This window comes from Lonchura striata, chromosome 9, assembly GCF_046129695.1.
Source record: "Lonchura striata isolate bLonStr1 chromosome 9, bLonStr1.mat, whole genome shotgun sequence".
Taxonomy (NCBI): Eukaryota; Metazoa; Chordata; class Aves; order Passeriformes; family Estrildidae; genus Lonchura; species Lonchura striata.
In genome coordinates this window covers 3,813,163-3,825,502 of record NC_134611.1, presented here as the reverse complement: position 1 = coordinate 3,825,502, position 12,340 = coordinate 3,813,163, and the positions used below count along the sequence as shown (strand labels likewise).

General features: G+C 45.7%; 1 protein-coding gene and 1 long non-coding RNA gene across 2 annotated transcripts in view; one reads left to right on the top strand and one right to left on the bottom strand.

The window, feature by feature from the left end:
• Positions 1-5,128: 5,128 nt before the first annotated feature.
• LOC110478945 (uncharacterized) lies at positions 5,129-6,036 on the bottom strand. The gene is made up of 2 exons (XR_002466838.2): positions 5,710-6,036; positions 5,129-5,601 (listed from the first exon to the last, which is right to left on the bottom strand). It is a non-coding gene; the product is annotated as an uncharacterized LOC110478945 (long non-coding RNA).
• A 66-nt stretch (positions 6,037-6,102) lies between these two features.
• The window catches only part of RABGAP1L (RAB GTPase activating protein 1 like), a 230,863-nt gene continuing 224,625 nt past the window's right edge, over positions 6,103-12,340 (top strand). Inside the window, exon 1 of the mRNA XM_021546018.2 lies at positions 6,103-6,174. The gene's annotated coding sequence lies outside the window, so the exon portion shown is untranslated. The remainder of the gene's footprint in view (positions 6,175-12,340) is intronic.

Here is a 12,340-nt window from a genome sequence, read left to right as displayed (position 1 = left end):
TGCCATGCCCCTCTGTTACCCCTTACTTTTCTTGCCAAGCTTTGCTCCTCCCTTGCCCCACTCTTTCCTTTATCTTTTCCTGTTCCCTGCCTTATATTGACTCGCCCTTCTTATGCCTGGCCTTGCTTTTCTTTACCTTGCCCCTCTGCCTTACCCCTCCTTGCCCTTCCCTGCCTCTGTCTTTCCCCTCCCTTGCCTTGCCCCTCTTGTGTTTTCTCACCTTGCCTCTCCATTGTGTCACCTTGCTTTTTCTTGCCCATCCCTTGGTTTGCATTTGTTTTCCTTCCTTTGCCCATCCCTTAGCTTGCCCTTCCCTTGCCTTGCCTATCCTTGCCCCCCCCCATGACCCCTTTTGCCTTGCCTACCCTTGCCCCTCCCTTGCCTTAGATTCACTTTCCTTTCTTTGCCCATCCCATGCTCCACTCTTGCCTTACTCCATGCTTTCCCTTGTCTTTCCTTGCCTTGCCTACCCCTCCATTGCCCTTTCTTGCCTACCTCTCCCTAGCCTTGCTGTCATTTTCCTTTCATTGCCTGTCCCTTGCCTTGCTTTCTGTCTCCCTTGCCCCTTCTTTCCTCTACATTGCCTTGCCTTCCTTCCCCCTCTGCTGCCTTTTCCCTGCATCCATTACCCTGCCTTTGCTTTCCTTCGTCTATCTCTTGCCTTGCTGACCTCCTCCCTTTACTTTCTTTGCCTTGCCTTAACTTGCTCTTGCATTTCCCCTCCTTGCCTTTCATTGCCCCTCTGTTGCCTGCCCTTGCCTTGTTTTGCCCCTCCCTTGTTTGGCTTTTCCTTGCCTTGCCTTACCGTACCTGTCCATGGCATTGCCCCTCTCTGACCTTCCCTTGCCCCTTCTTTGCCTTATCCCTTCTTGCCTTGCCTTTCCCTTGCCTTGCATTCTTTGGACTTACTCCTTGTGGGTTTAGGTTTCTCAGTAAATTTCTTCCCACTGTTATCGGGGAGACCCTGGAAGGGGGAGGAGGTGGCTTTCTGAGTGAATATTCAGTGATCAAAACACAAAAGGAAGTGGCCAATGGCCCTGGCATTCCAGCGGAGTAGGTTTGGGAGTTTTGGCTGATGGATGGGCTCTTCCACTTGGGGTTCTTCAGGAGTTGTGACTTGGTGCTGTGAAAGGTCTGAGACTTCGGCTGCAGGTGAGTCCTTCCTTTGGCCGAGGGATCCATAGCAGTTGTATGGCTGCTGCCTGGAGCCGGGCAGTCTCAACCTCATCTCTTTCTGCACAGTAGCTCAGCACCCTGATGGAGCCCTGCCTACCTCCCCCAGCTTGTGCCTGCTGCAATGCCAAGAGCAGCTGCGCCCCTGTGAGTTTGCGGAAGGAGCAATTTTCTTCCTTCCCTCCCTGTGCCGGCTGTGAGAGGATCACTGCAGCTTCTGCCCCACCAGAACTGCCAGCTCTCCTGCCAGCTGCGATGGAACCATTGCAGCCTGTGCTTCCCAGAGTGTGCCAGCACGCCCTGCCGAGCGTAGTCATAACTACACTAAAGCAGGAAAATGTACTTAGCAGGTGGGAAGTTTCTGTTACCGTCTTCTTGTTATGTTGGGGTTTATTTCTAGTAAAGAACTGTTACTCCTTTTACTGTATTTTTGCCTGGATGCCCCATAATTGGGAAATTACAGTAATTTGGAGGGAGGGATCTTCTTTCCATTCCAGGAAGGTTCCTTTGTATTTCCTTGTCCTCCCTTTCCTTGCTCCCCTACCTGTCCCTTACCCGCCACTTACTTTGTTTTGCCCTTCCTTTGCCCCTCCCTTTACTCTTTCTTGCTCTGCCCCTGCCTTGCCTGTTTCTTTTCCTTTCCCCTTTCTTGCCTTGCACTTATTTGCCCCTCCTATGCTCCTCCTTTGCCTCTCCCTTTCCCATCTCTTGCTTGGCTTTTCCTTGCCTTGCCTTTTCCTTCCCTTGCATTGCTTTCCCTTGCCCCCTGCTTTGTCTGTTCCTTATCTTGCCCCTCCCTTGCCTGGCCCTCTGTTTCTTTACCTACCCCATCCTTGCCTTGCCTACATGTCCCTTGCCTTGCCTATCCCTCCCTTGACTTTCAGCAAGGAAATGCAAGGGAGGGGCAGGAAAGGAAAATGTAGACAATGGAGGGATAGGCAAGGCATGACAGGAGAGTTTTGGGGAAGGCTCCACTACCTCCTTGGACAGCCCATTCCAATATCTAATCACCAAGAAGAATTTATTTCTAATTAACAACCTAAGCCTCCCCTGTCACAGTTTAAGACTGTGTCCCGTTGTCCTATCACTGCTTGGGAACGGAGCCCAACACCCAACTGGCCACACTCTGCTGTCAGGGAGTTGTAAAGAGCATTAAAGTCACCCCTGAGCCTCCTCTTCCCCAGCTGAACAGCCCCATCTCACTCAGCCACTCTTCAAAAGACATACATGTCAGGTTCTTCATGAGTTTCACTGCCCCTCCCTGGATGTGCTCCAGCCCCTCCAGGTCTAGGCTGCTCTAGGCCCAGAAATGGTTGCTGTAGCTTTAAGGTGGGTCCAGAGAATGGGGGAGCCTTGGGGGTTTTTGATGTGCTTTATTCAAAGCCTCACTGCCCAGGCATCCATCGTGCCGTGCAGATTCTTTTTTTGCTTACTTAGCTTGGGTTTTGTTAGCTTAGGCAAGAAGTTGGTTTTCTTTCCTTTCCCTGGCCTTGGAGACAGCAGCAGCAATCCTTCTGTTTATTTCTGTAATGGGATGGTTTAATTGGTTTGGTTTTGGTTTTAGATCAGAGAGAACAATTGATGGGAGATTAATTGGCCAGGATAGGAGACGGGAACCAGCAGGAAGGCAAGGAAGGGGCTGCTCCATCCCAGCCCCAGAAAATCCAAGTGAACAAGATAAAGGACACCAAACCCACCAGCTTCATCTGCTGTGAAGAGGAGACCCATGCAAGATATTTACCAGATTCTCATCTGCTTTACCCAAGCTGCTGCATGAACCCTTTGGTATTTTTTCCATTCCCCAATACAGGAGACACCACAATTTTTTTCTCCCCACCACACTGCAGCCAACATTGTGGGTGTTTTTTTTTCTCTCCCTGGCATTTGGTTTTTCTTTTGTTCCAGTGTGGGTTGTGTGTATCAGGGGAGGGTAAGCTCTGACAATTCAATATTTAGCATTTATTCAATTTTTTTCTCCTGTGCTGAGCTATGTGGGCACTCTGTCAAGACCCCTGGACATGAACATCAGCCCACTTGCCAGAACTCACCCCACCAGTGTGCTGATGTCAGTTTGGAGGAGGTGTTTGGCACTGCCAGGGCAGCCTGAGTTGTAGGTGGTAGCAGTTGGGTCTGGGAGACATCCTGCATTGATTGGAATTTTAGGAGGTGGCAGCCTACTCAGGGCCACAGGGCCCTGGACACCAATTCTAGCCCTTTTCCATGGGAACAAAGCTCACCACCCCATTTTACTGATGTCAGTTTGCAGGAGGTGCTTGGCACTGCCAGGGCAGCCTGTGTTTTAGGTGGTGGCAGGTTGTGTGTGTGGCAAGGGGTAGGTCACAAATCGCTGTTATCTCATTTTCTGTTTGTGAACTACCACGAACAAAGATTTTCTATGAAGCAACTGCTTTGCCTCTGTCTCCAACTCGCTTTTTTGCTACTAATTGTTATTCCCAGCTGTGTGTAGTATTTTATCACCTTATTGAATTACATCGTCTTTAGTTCAGATCTTGGTTCTTACTTGTCATGATTTGTTCAATTCCAATTAGATCTTTCAAAATGATTACAGCGCTCACCTGGACAGGATATCCTCCACAAATATGAGAAAAATATTCCAAAACCTATTCCCGTACAGAAGCAGTTCAGAACTCAAGATGTAGGAGGACTGCAAAACTAACTTGATACTACTTTTGAGTGCCATTTTCTAAGCATTTCAACCAAGTTTTGTATAGCCAATGCTGATCCTGCTTAGGAGAGCATTAGCTGATACATTGTCAGAAGCCTTGCTGCAGTCAAGATTCCATAATTTGGTTTTGAGATGTTAATGTTTTTATTAATCTTATCATCCAAGGCCTGACAAATAATTTGCTTAATAATTTCTGCCAGTAATTTGGAAGATACAAAATTATGTCTGATACAAAATAAAGCTGATTGGCCTCTGATTCTCATCCTTTTCTGCTTTAGGGTAGGCAGTGTTTGCTTTTTGCTGGTCTCATGGAACTTCAGTATCTTTTCTGAGTTCTTGAAGAGAATTGCTAATAGCCTTCAGATTAGTTAACCATTTTTCTAAATGTGTTGTCTAAAATTGCAGATGATATTTGTAAGCCTCTTAAATAAATTCTTTCTTTCTGTAGTTTAGGTTTATTCGTGTATTGGTAGGTTTGGATGGTAGAGTTAATTCTCTTCACAGTGGGTGGTGTGGGTCTATGTTTTGGATTTGGACTATTCACTTCCCCTGTAAATCATCTGATTACAATGGTTCTTTTCCTTTTTGCCATGATCCAAATATTGTCATTCATTCTGTACCTTATGTCTCTTTTTTCCTACCTAGGCTTCCTGAACAAACTCTCCATTTCCAATAACCAGTTATGGCCATTTATTCATAACTCTGGTAATTAATAAAATGACTTTCATTATTAGCCACATTCACACACCAGTGTGCAGTGACTGGGTACAGTGTCAGGGATACTCTCTTCTTAATATTTCTCTATTGTAATAGTAAAATAATTTTCCTCCTCTGCCTGAATTCTTCTGCTTTCCCTATGCCTTTGTGGTTTATCTGAACTCATGGTGGGATAAAAGTAATCTGGAGGCAATTTAATTTACACCATTTATAGACAAATCATAAGAATTCTTAAATGGGAGCTGGCTTTTTTTCTTCTGTGAAATGCTCTCCTTTGCCTGCTTGTCTTGCCAACTTTGAGACAGGTTTTTTAATGACAGTTCAGCTCAAAAAAGACCATGTAACAAACAAACCTCTTGACCCCAGTGACAAGAAACCTAAAATCAATGCCCACATGGGCAGTCTGGCTGTGCCAGGGCCAACAGGACACAGCCCACTGGCTTTTATGCTAAAGTTGTTTTATGGAAGGCTGTGTCTTGGCATTCCTTAAGATTTTGCTGAACTTTAATTTATATGTAATTTGTTTCACACACAACTTGACAAGACAAGCTGTCGTAATTTAAACATATTTTATTTAAACATAAACAATAGTGATATTTGATTAAGCATAGATATTTACTTTTTAAATATTTGTTTAACCACACCAAACCACTGTCTATAAGCAAACACAATCTACCACTTGGCTAGACCAGGGTACAAAATCTGAAGGCAAGCTTAATTCATTTTTCCCAAAGCGTGCTACGATTTAAAGGTTGCTTCCATTGTCCTTCAGTTGTGGGTGAGGATTTTGACACGTTTCAGTGCCTGCTGGATGCTTTCTGACAGGTGGGAGAGAAGCATTTACCGAAATGAGTGTGGGCAGCAGCAGAGGGGAGGATTCTGCCCCTCTGCTCAGGTGAGACCCACCTGCCTCCAGCTGTGGGACAAGGACCTGTTGGAGTGGGCCCAGAGGTGGCACCAGCATGGTCAGGGGCACGGAGCACTTCTGCTGTGATAAAAGGCTGAGAGAGCTGGGATTGTTCAACCTGGAAAAGAGGAGGCTTTGGGGTGACCTCATGCTACCTGAAAGGGAACTTGCAGGGAGAATTTATTTACAACAACATACAGTTACAGGACGCAGAAGAATTGCTTACCACTAGAGAGCGGGGTTAGATTAGATATTAGGAATAAATTTCTCCCTGTGAGAGTGGTGAGGCCCTGCCACCGGGTGCACAGAGAACCTCCGGGCTGGCTCCATCCTCGGCGTGTCCAAAGCCAGGCTGGACGGAGCTCGAAGGAACCAGAGGAGCTGTGTGGCCACGGCACGAGAGCGAAACGAGATGCTCTTGTCCAACGCAATGACAGATGGTTCCATTCTGTAATTCTGCGTCCCAGAGGGGGCACTCCCACCACGGCGGGAAGCCGGGCCGGCCGGCGGAGCGCTGCCGCCGCCGTCCCTCCGCTGCCGCCTGCCGCCGTGTCGGCCGTGCGCGCGCACCCGCCCGCCCCCGCGCCGCGGAATGCGGGCGGCGCCGCGCCCTGAGCCGGCCCTGAGGCGGCTGCGCGGCCCCGCCGGGCTGCAGCGGCGGCGGCGCGGCGAGGACGGCCCGGCGGCCGCGGTGAGACAGCGGGACGCTGCCCGCCGGGGCGAGCGAGGGGGAGGACGGGGAGCCGCCGGGCCAGCGCGTGTGACGGCGGCAGTGCCCGCTGAGCCGAGCTGGCTCCTGCGCTGGCCGCGGGCCCCCGGCGCGGCGGGCGCGGGGCGATGGTTCGGCTGCTCCGCGTTGTTGGGCGTTTGTCCGTGTGCCGGAGCGCCCTGCGCAGCGGCGCAGTGCGGGATTTAAAAAATAAAGTTGTTTTCGTGGTCGGGAACGCGAGAGCGCTGTGGAAGCGTTCATCTCCCTGCCTCCTCCACGGGAAAAGTGAAGTCACTTCCCAAGAGCCCGGACTAGCAAACTACAGCCCTCGGTCCGTGCCGTCTGCGTGCGTCAGTTTCGTCTGCTGGCGAAACTGACGCCTGTGTTTTGCTTTGGGGTGGTTGTCTTTTTCATCCTTTTTTTTTTTCTGGCGGTTTGTTTTATTTCTGGTGTTTGTTTTGTTTTTTAAGCCCTCTTCCACTCTCCCCCGACCTGTAAGCTGGTACAAAATTCTGCTGTGTAGATAAGAGTGCTTGAAAACCTGCTGATACCATCTGAAGCAGGGACGGCAGTGAAGGAAATGGACTTGGTGATTCTCCTCCTGTATAAGTTCCTGCAGTGGCGTGTCGTGTGTACTTTGCTCCTGCTGTCACTCTCTCAAAGCTGTGCTGCTACGTTTGCTGTGCTTGGTTTGATAGTGCTGTGAATAAGGCATATATCCTACCACATTTCACAGCTGTGTGCGTGTGGGTATCCATCCATTGTGTGCTTGAGAGGGGGATAAAAGATTTTAAATGTCAGCTCTTCTTTAAAACAGAGAAAAAACTAGTGACAATTAAGAAATAACTTGCTTAGGTAAGCATTGTTTATCTCTCATAGTCAAGCTCTAGTCTCACAACCGTGTGGCTTTCCAGCTAAAACTTTCAGAAGGGCAGGTGTGCTTCCAGTTTCCAGAGAGATGTCTTGTTGAGGGTACAGGCAACATTTTGTTACTCCTGTAAATGCAGAGAAGGTACTGTGGCTTTATTTAACCAAACCTCTATGATACAGGCCAAATCCTGACTGCCTGTCAGACCAGCCTGGCTCCAGATTGCATGAAGGTTTACTTGGCTTATAAGGTTGGTTCTGCAAATTATGTCTCTGCCTAGGTTTTAAGTAGGATTGTAGCTAACTCTGTTTGTATGGGTTAGATGGTAATAATTATATGATTAATAACTTATTTTGTAGTTTAAACTTGAAACAACTATAAATACAGTTAAAAGTAAGCACAAATTGACTCCAGTGTTGTAAGAATGCTGCCAGGGAGTGTCCAGAGGAGAGGCAGCCCCAGCTGATGAACCCCAGAACTCAGTGAGTGACAGGGCCTTCCACTGCTTCCTTCTGTTTTAGGCAGAGGTGGAAAATCATGCTTGGTTAGTTTTGTTTTATTGATTTGATTTTTAAAATAACTGCTTTTTTTCCAAAAGTACTCTGGGCCTAGAACAGCTTATGAGAACTGTAAAAATTGTTCTGCAGTCTTTGCTTTAAAATGGTTACAATGAAAGGTATTGCTTTGTTAAAAATAGCATTCAGTTCTTTAAAAAGTGATTCACAGATTAAGTCATGGCGGTGTTAGTAAGGGGATTGCAGAAAGATCAAGTTTGTAATGTGCTCTCTTGTGTTCCTGGTGCACTCCCTAGCATGTCAAGAGAAGGAGCAGCGTTGTGGCTGCTCCTTCTCTCATCAAAGGGACTTCCACAGTCAGGAAGTGAGTAAAAAGAACTAATCTGGTTAAAAAGATGTACTTCTATTTCTTCTTTTTTTTTTTTTTCTTTTTTTTTTTGTTCCCTGAGGTACTCTGATTACAACAACTTCCTGACCCTGCTCACTTGCCTGGCCGTGTGGGCATTGCCTTAGTCCAGAGGAGGAAGCTGAGTGTTGGTAGGGGAGAGAGTGGAACAGTCACAGGTGGTATGATGGTCCTTAGCTGGCACCTGGCTTTATGGCCAGGGAGTGAATGGCAGAAGCCAGGGCTGCTAGAAGAAGCTACATTGTGGGTTTGACTGGCTTAAGCTACTTGTGGTGAAGGTAGCAGTGCTAGTAAGGGTGGTGGCTCTTTTTTTTTTTTTTTTTTCTGCCAGTACTGTCTTAGATTGATTATGAAGCCATGGTGTAATTTTTTATTGACTTTTGACAATATTAAATGGACTCAAGAGCCATCTGTGTGTCTGTGTTCTTCCATGGGCCCACAGAAATTGCTGTGGTTTTCTTCTCTCTCCTTTGCTCATCTGTTCAGCTCTCTGAACTTTTTGGTGAGTTCTTAATTTCAAGGAGTGATCTTGGCATTGTTAGGGGTTTTTGTAAATTTATTCTGCTCTAATTTAAAAATAATTAGTTGTATATTGCTATTACCTCTGCTGTAATAGGAAGGCTATTTCAAACTTGACTGACCTTAGTAATTACACACTTTCTGATTTCTAGTCTAGATTAATTTGTCATGGGATTATACTAATTTTATGCACCCCATGGACTGATAGGTTTTATTGGCACTCTTGATCTTGGTATTAAAAAAAAAATAGGCACTTTTAACAAAAAGGATGCAAATGTGTGGAAATACACCATGGAAGGTTTGTTTGCTCTTCGGGCCACCAGCTACACTAATCATTCCTGTACTAATTCTCAGCTTCTCCCCATGAATTTTGATCTTGACCTATTAAGTGAGAATTAAAATACACCTTTCAGGCATTAACATTGAGTTTCCTGAACATTCCTTTTAGTGAAAGTTGTTTTCAAGTATATTTTGATAACATGTGTTTTTTGAAATTCATACCTTTGTCAGTTTGTTCCAGTCTCAGTCTTGCTCTGTTATACTGGTACAGCTGTTGAAGGAGCCATTATTGTAATCTGGATTGGTGAAGGGATTCTTTGTTATTAGGCCGAGTCCTAGTCCATAAACAAAGACTGATGTGTTTGAGAATTGCTTATTTCACGTTTTTCCTATATTCGTAAATTTAAAGAGAAACAAAAACAATGTGTAGATTATTAGAAAACCTCTGTGGCTTTTAAAGTGTTTATTTAAATTTGCTGTCAGGAGTGTTCCCAGAAGTGACTTTGTGATGCTGACAAACTAGTTTGTTGGGTGTGACTGTTTGTAAACAGAACATAAATACATAAATGAGGTACCAAAATCTGCTTAGTAAAATAGATTGCTCTGAAAGGTAAGGCCCTTGTGGAAAGCATGTTAGATTGTGTCTTTCATGGAATGTCTCTTACTCTATGGAAGGAGTAGTAGAAGTTTCTTTCTAATGTTTTGAAGTGGTCAGAAGGAAAAAGTAGCTTTTGCCACAGTGAGATGGGTCACAGCCATCTGCTTTCCTACTCTTGTCATCCCTGTGACATGAGCCAGAATACTGAAGAAGGTGTGGGTTTTTTTAGATCACCTAAGCTTAAAAGCGTAAAATGTTTCTGATGCTGAAAACATGTTCCCTGTTTGTGGGGGAAGCGCAGCAGTACAAAGGGAAGAAGTTCTAAGGGCAAGAAGATAAGAGATATATACATTTCTGTGTAGGTCACTGGATGTAGGCTGTATGTACAGCAGAACTGGAATTCTGAAGCACATGGTTTAAAGAAATAAACCTGATGCAAAACCTGAAGGAAAGTTTCTAATATAGAATAATTGGCAGGTCAAGTAGTAAATTCCTAAAACAGAGTAATTTAAGTTGGAAGGGGCTTCTGGAGGTCATCTGATCCAGCTCCCTGCATATATTAAAGTAGGAATGATTTAGATAAGATTGTTCAAGCCTTTAACACCTTTCTGGGCAATCTGTTTCCACAATTGACTGCACTTAATTGTGCAATTTCTTTCCTCTCTCCCTTTAAGCTAGTTGAAATTTACTTTCCAGCTTGTGTCTGTTGCCTCTTAACATATCAGTGTCCATCATCCCGAAGAGTCCAGTTCTCCCTTCTGCAGCCTTTCATTAGAGAGCTGACAGTACTAAGGATCCTTTAGAGCTCTTTTCTGGACCAGATTGTGCAAACTCAGTTCCATCAGCCTCTCACTGTACACCATGTGCTCCTGCCATCTGGCCAGCTTGGCCACTGGACGTGCTCCAGAGTGTCTGAGATGTACCAGGGAGCCCAAACCTGGCTGCTCTGCAAACACAGGCTCACAGAGGGGACTGATCCTTCCCCAGACCTGCTGCCTGTTCTCCTGCAAACAGGCCACGCTGTGCTCAGCTGCCTTTGCTATGAGGATGTACTGGTGACTTATTTTCAAAATTTTGCCTGCTGGGATCTCCAAATAGTTTTCTGAAAAAGTGAGGCTTTATCTAGTTTGTGTTCAGCTCATCTTGTCACAGGAGGTTGTTTTGCCACTGATACAGGACCCACCACTTGCCTTCACTGAACTTCACAAGGACTTATTAGTGCCTTTCTCCATCCTGTCCAGGTCTGAGGGGAGCTGACCACTCCTCCCACTCTGGTGTCATTGGAAACTTCCTGAGGATGCAGCCTGTCCCATCATCTAGATAATTCCTAAAGACATTGGGTGTTACTGCTGGTTTCATCCAGGTGATCCCCAGGGGATGTCACTGCAACTGCTTGGATGGAACTTGGTACAGCTGGTGGCTGTTCTTTCAGCTCAGCAGTCCAGGCAAATTCCCAAACACCTCACTGCTCACTTACCCCATGCCTATCTCACCAGTTTGGCTGTAGGGATGCTGTGGGGGACTCTTGATAATGGCCTTCTGTGTTCTGTGCTCTTCCATCATCTGCTAAGCCAGTCATCTCCTTGCAGTAAACTCTTTGTGTTCTTCAGGCGTCAGTTGTCCTTGGTAAATCCATTCCCTGTCATCTTCCTGTGCTTGAACAGAGGGATGCCTTCCAGGAGGCTGATCTGTGGTTGCCTGGATCCTCCTCCTTGCTCTTGAAATTGGTTGTGATATTTGCCTTTTTTTCTGGTCAGAAGGAGCCTCTCACTGTCTCATGGCCTTTTAAAAAGTGGTATCTCGGCTACACTGGCCATCTCCCTCAGGAGTCTTAGATATAGCCCATCTGGTTACATAGATTGCATGTTTCCAATTCCCTGAAGTGCTTCTAAACTTCATCTTTCTCTTTTGGAGGGGACTTCTCACTCCAGCAGGCTGCTACTGGGCTCAGGGGTCTGGAAGGCTTCTGAGTGGACCTTGCCAGTGAAAACTGGGGCAGCAAAGGTACATGTGTGTCATCCTTTCCATGTACTTTGTTAACAGGTGACTTGTTCCACTGAGCACAGAGAGCACTTCTTCCTTACCTTTCCTTCTGCTGCCAGTGTTGATTTTTCCTAAAGCCATCCTAAACCCTGTGTCTTTGGGCTGCTCTTGGGTAGCTTCTCCAGCATCTGCCTGCTGGGTGCTTGTGAAGCAGAGATCAAAACTTTTGTATTTATAAGTATGTAAAACTTGGAAATTAGTTGAAGTGTTGGTTAGTGAATGATTCTAACTTCAGCTTGTTGTGGTTGAATGGAAGATTTCAGTTGCCCCTAAACAAGCAGCAAGCAGTATCAAGCTCTTGTGTAAGGGGGTAAGCCCTGCCTGAGATGTAGTGCAATTTGTACCAAGGAGACAAAGCAATCTTATCTTTTTTTTTTTTTTTTTTAATAATATTCTTCCCCCATCACTAAAATAACTAACTCCACGTAGAAATGTACAGCTTTGGTGTATGGCCTTCCCCTTTCATTGAAAAGGAGATGTTAATATTTAACAGCAAGATGGGTGGATAAATACTTGATGCTATCTGTACATAAATGCTTCCAATTAGAATTAATTTAATTATTTTCTGTTGATGCATAAATCCATTTGAGAAATCATTGCGATAAATGAAAATCTTGGAAATCGAAGCATTTTTTATTCAAGATAAATAAGGGTATGAGTTCTTGAGTTACAATCTGTGTAGACAGTCTGAGATGAAGTTTTTGGTTAGTTTGAACCCTCTGTAGGTGCTTGATGGATCCTACAGTTTCCTAACTGGTGTCAGTGTGACTTGTGCTGATGTTCTGGTGATTCAGTGGTATCAAGATAAAGCCTTGGGTATGTCAGTAACTGGTCTGGTTGCTCTGTCCAAACAGGGCTTTGGTATCTGTTTGGACTAGAAACACCCTTCTTAGCATGGCTGAGAGTTCTGAGGTGAGGTG